Consider the following 4,995-nt stretch of genomic DNA (forward strand, 5'->3'; position numbering starts at 1 on the left):
GCTGGTGCTTGCCTGGTTGTTGTTTTTTAACCTACAGTACATAGTAATCCAGAATGATCCAGTCAGGATGCAGTCTATTGGCCTCTGCTTGCCTGTCTATCTGCCTCTTTTTTTTAGCCAAGTTTTGCCGTACCTCATTCTCCTCCAACTAATGACACTTTCTCCATCCTCCTAGATTCTTCATCATCAAAGACAGTTTCCTGCTCTACTATGCGGAGAATGAGAAGAGAAGCTTTGAGACCAACAAACACTTTAACATCCACCCCAAGGTGAGCTTTACTCAACATGGTGCATGTGTTAACCTCAAAAGGTCCACAATATTCTCACATTATATCTCATATGTATGATGACGTGTGTGTGTGTGTGTGTGTGTGTGTGTGTGTGTGTGTATATATATATATATATATATATATATCACAACTATGAGAAGTTGATGCATTATGTTGTATTCATCCTGTCTGTCCCAGGGTGTGATCCCTTTAGGAGGCTGTGTTGTGGATCCGAAGGAAGACCAGGGCATGCCATTCGCCATGGTTATAAATCATGATGACTTCACTGTAAGCACTTAGACAATAATATAAACTTTTTAATAATAGACACTTGAAATCTGCAACTCTGTATTTATCAGGCAGTTACTGTATATCTCATGTGATAATGCATAGTACTGTATTTCTCATGTGATAATGTATGTTACTGTATATCTCATGTGATAATGCACACTACTGTATATCTCATGTGATAATGCATGCTACTGTATATATCTCATGTGATAATGGTTGGTACTGTGTACCTCATGTGATAATGTGTGCTACTGTATATCTCATGTGATAATGCACACTACTGCATATCTCATGTGATAATGCACACTACTGTATATCTCATGTGATAATGCATAGTACTGCATTTCTCATGTGATAATGCATGTTACTGTATATCTCATGTGATAATCCACACTACTGTATATCGCATGTGATAATGCATGCTACTGTATATCTCATGTGACAATGCACGCTACTGTAATACGTTATATCTCATGTGATAATGCACACTACTGTATAGCTCATGTGATAATGCATAGTACTGCATTTCTCGTGATAATGTGTACTACTGTATATCTCATGTGACAATGCATGCTACTGTACTACTGTATATCTCATGTGATAATGCATGCTACTGTATATCTCATGTGACAATGCGTGCTACTGTACATCTCATGTGAAAATGTGTGCTACTGTATATATCATGTGACAATGCACACTACTGTATATCTCATGTGATAATGCACATTACTGTATATTTCATGAGATAATGCACACTACTGTATATCTCATGTGATCATGCATAGTACTGTATTTCTCATGTGATAATGTATGTTACTGTATATCTCATGTGATAATGCATGCTACTGTATATCTCATGTGATAATGCACGCTACTGTTTGTGATGTAATCTTTTTTTAAATTACATTTTTGTAATTTAGCAGACTCTTATTCAGTGCATATGTTTTCATACTGTTTTGTTGTTGTTCGTACTGGTCCCCCGTGGGAATCGAACCAACAATCCTGGCATTATGAGTGTCATGCCCAACTGAGCCACACAGGATATATGCATGATGTGAAGATAATGTATGCTACTGTATATTATCTAGTGATGATAATGTATGCTACTGTATATTATCTAGTGATGATAATGTATGCTACTGTATATTATCTAGTGATGATAATGTATGCTACTGTGTATCATGTGATGATAATGTATGCTACTGTATATCTCATGTGATAATTAGTGCTACTGTATATCTCATGTGATAATGTGTGCTACTGTATATATCTCATGTGATAATGCATGCTACTGTATATCTCATGTGATAATGCACGCTACTGTATATCTCATGTGATAATGGTTGGTACTGTGTATCTCATGTGATAATGCGTGCTACTGTATATCTCATGTGATAATGCACACTACTGTATATCTCATGTGATAATGCATAGTACTGTATTTCTCATGTGATAATGTATGTTACGTGTATATCTCATGTGATAATGCATGCTACTGTATATCCCATGTGATAATGTGTGCTACTGTATATCTCATGTGATAATGCTCACTACTGTATATCTCATGTGATAATGCATGCTACTGTATATCTCATGTGATAATGTACGCTACTGTATATCTCATGTGATAATGCACGCTACTGTATATCTCATGTGATAATGCACGCTACTGTATATCTCATGTGATAATGGTTGGTACTGTATATCTCATGTGATAATGCATGCTACTGTATATCTCATGTGATAATGGTTGGTACTGTGTATCTCATGTGATAATGCGTGCTACTGTATATCTCATGTGATAATGCACACTACTGTATATCTCATGTGATAATGCATGCTACTGTATATCTCATGTGATAATGGTTGATACTGTGTATCTCATGTGATAATGTATGTTACTGTATATCTCATGTGATAATGCACGCTACTGTATATCTCATGTGATAATGCACGCTACTGTTTGTGATGTAATCTTTTTTTAAATTACATTTTTGTAATTTAGCAGACTCTTATTCAGTGCATATGTTTTCATACTGTTTTGTTGTTGTTCGTACTGGTCCCCCGTGGGAATCGAACCAACAATCCTGGCATTATGAGTGTCATGCCCAACTGAGCCACACAGGATATATGCATGATGTGATGATAATGTATGCTACTGTATATTATCTAGTGATGATAATGTATGCTACTGTATATTATCATGTGATTATAGTGTATGCGACTGTGTAATATCTAGTGATGATAATGTATGCTACTGTGTAATATCTAGTGATGATAATGTATGCTACTGTATATTATCATGTGATGATAATGTATGCTATTGTATATTATCATGTGATGATGCTCTATTACTCCCTCAGGGTAACATTGTCCTGGCTGCAGAGAATGAGGCAGAACAAAACCAGTGGCTGGAGATGCTGCAGGAGTCTGGCAGAGTGTGAGTCACTATTTACGACATAAAGCCTCTTTAAATCTAGCTGTTCAAACTGCCTTTTTAAATGTAACTGTAAACAAACTGAAACTACACGCTGCCTCTTTAAATCCAACTGACCACATGCCTCCTGCCTCTTTAAATCCAACTGACCACACTGCCTCTTTAAATCCAACTGACCACACTGCCTCTTTAAATCCAACTGACCCCACTAACTGTCTTATCAGGGGCAGCAGGGGTTAAGTCTATAAGTCTAACTCTAAGTAAAGGGTCCACCTTAGAGGGGACTTTAGTCTCTTCAGACATGCATGGAGGAGCTGCACAGGTCTGCAATTGTATAGTGGAATATGTGACCTACTGTTGTGTGGTACTGGTGGTGATCATGCTGTATAAAACCTATATGGCCACATGCTGTGTTAAAGCTGTTAAACACCTAGTGTCTAAAACCTCCAGCACCTGGAAGAACGCCCAACTGGGAGAAGCCATGATAGAGAGTTCCTGGAAGCCCAGGGACTGCAGCTGGCCAAGGAGAAGCAAGAGTACCTGGGTAAGAAGAGGGACTGTGGAGGCATGGGTAGGCAGGAGGCATAAGGCCTGGTTCAGGAGAGAGAGGAGAGAATAGGTGAAAGGGGACATGGGCAGGTATGGGTCAGGGTGGCAGGTCCGAGGGGCTGAAAGTAATTTTGTTCTTTAGTTTTGATGCTTACAGTCCCACATGGAGACAATGGCCATATACAACAAGTGATCAGGCTGTTTTGTCACCCCAGATAAGCTGATGGAGGAGACAGAAGAACTGAGCCTGCAGCGAGAACAGAAGGAGCATCTGGAACGTCTGAACCTGGTTCTGGAGGAGGAGAAGCAGAAGTTTGAGGAGCTGGTGATGGAGCTTAGAGCAGAGCAGGATCAGATCAAACTGTAAGAGAGAGCTATGGAGAACATAAACTGGGATATTTACAATAATAAATACAGTAATAGATAATATACAGTAATAGATAATATACAGTAATAGATAATATACAGTAATAGATAATATACAGTAATAAATCATATACAGTAATAGATAATATACAGTAATAGATAATATACAGTAATAAATAAATACAGTATGTAATGTCGCTCGTCTGTTGTTTGAAGAAATTCAGACCGAAATGCAGCGTGTAGGTTACTCATGACTTTTAATGAAGATAATGCGGTACATGAAATAACTGAAAATACGAAAACAACAAACGAGTGAAACTAATTACAGCCTATCTGGTGACTAACACAGAGACAGGTACATTCACCCACGAAATACAACGCGCACTCAGGCTACCTAAATACGGTTCCCAATCCGAGACAACGAGAATCAGCTGACTCCAATTAGGAATCGCCTCAGGCAGCCAAGTCTAACTAGACACACCCCTAATAATACACAATCCCAATTAATACAAACCCCAATACGAAACACAACATATGAAACCCATGTCACACCCTGGCCTACCCAAACATATAACAAAAACACAAGATACAATGACCAAGGCGTGACACAGTAATAAATAATATACAGTAATAAATAATATACAGTAATTGAGAATATACAGTAATAAATAATATACAGAAATAAATAATATACAGTAATAAATAATATACAGTAATAAATAATATACAGTAATAAATAATATACAGAAATAAATAATATACAGTAATAAATAAAGTGATAAATAAAATACATTAATTTATATACAGTAATAATAAAATACAGTAATAAGTAATATAGTAATAATAATATACCTGTAATAAATTAAATACAGTATTAAGTAAAATACAGTAATAATAATATACAGTAATAAATTAAATACATTAATAAATTAAATACAGTATTAAGTAATATACAGTAATAATAATATACAGTAATAATAATATACAGTAATCCCCACATACGAGTAAGAAAGTTGCATGTAATACATTTAAAGTGCATTTAATATAAGGAATGTAGCTCGCATCTCCGTCTTTATCCACTGC

At 36.4% G+C, this 4,995-nt stretch overlaps 1 long non-coding RNA gene across 1 annotated transcript; it reads left to right on the plus strand.

The window, feature by feature from the left end:
* The first annotated feature begins 168 nt into the window (after positions 1-168).
* LOC124030852 lies at positions 169-3,489 on the plus strand. Its single transcript, XR_006838041.1, has 4 exons — positions 169-269; positions 468-557; positions 2,924-3,000; positions 3,448-3,489. It is a non-coding gene; the product is annotated as an uncharacterized LOC124030852 (long non-coding RNA).
* The last annotated feature ends 1,506 nt before the right edge of the window (positions 3,490-4,995 follow it).

The sequence above is a fragment of the Oncorhynchus gorbuscha genome, unplaced genomic scaffold (genome assembly GCF_021184085.1).
Source record: "Oncorhynchus gorbuscha isolate QuinsamMale2020 ecotype Even-year unplaced genomic scaffold, OgorEven_v1.0 Un_scaffold_17099, whole genome shotgun sequence".
NCBI classification, from domain to species: domain Eukaryota; kingdom Metazoa; phylum Chordata; class Actinopteri; order Salmoniformes; family Salmonidae; genus Oncorhynchus; species Oncorhynchus gorbuscha.